Source organism: Microtus pennsylvanicus, chromosome 12 (assembly GCF_037038515.1).
Source record: "Microtus pennsylvanicus isolate mMicPen1 chromosome 12, mMicPen1.hap1, whole genome shotgun sequence".
NCBI lineage: Eukaryota > Metazoa > Chordata > Mammalia > Rodentia > Cricetidae > Microtus > Microtus pennsylvanicus.
Genome location: NC_134590.1, coordinates 9,455,127 through 9,455,645, shown reverse-complemented (window position 1 = coordinate 9,455,645; position 519 = coordinate 9,455,127).

Below are 519 nucleotides of genomic sequence, written 5' to 3'. Positions count from 1 at the left end.
GGTCCTCAAGGACACCCACTGAGAGAGGGTCTGGTAGGATGGGAGTGGGCTTGGGGTAGTGTGTGTGTGTGTGTGTGTGTGTGTGTGTGTCCGGTGGGGTGCAATTTCATTTCGTTTTCTCCTCAGGAGAAGATGAGGACATATGTGAAAAGGAGAGCCAGCCGTGTTGGGTTAAGTTCTAGGATGATAGCAGAAGTGTCTGGGTCCAAGGCCCTCCCAAGAGGTCCAGGAAGGGAGCTAAGCGTGTTGTTCGTGTAATAGTGATTTTATTTGGAATCAGAAGAATACACAGCAAACTACAATAGCGAACACCTACACAATAAACAGCAGAAAAGGAAGAAAGTCTCCGGTTTGTTTTCTGCCTTTTGCTAGCAGGAATGAAGCCATTGTGCTCAAACTGATTTTTTAAAAGTCCCTCCTACTCTTCCTCCAGCCTCTCCTCACCAGAGCCACCTGCCCCTCCCTGTGCTCCCTTTCCCTTCTCCCTAGCCTTCTGGTTCTGGTTCGCTGGTTACTTCC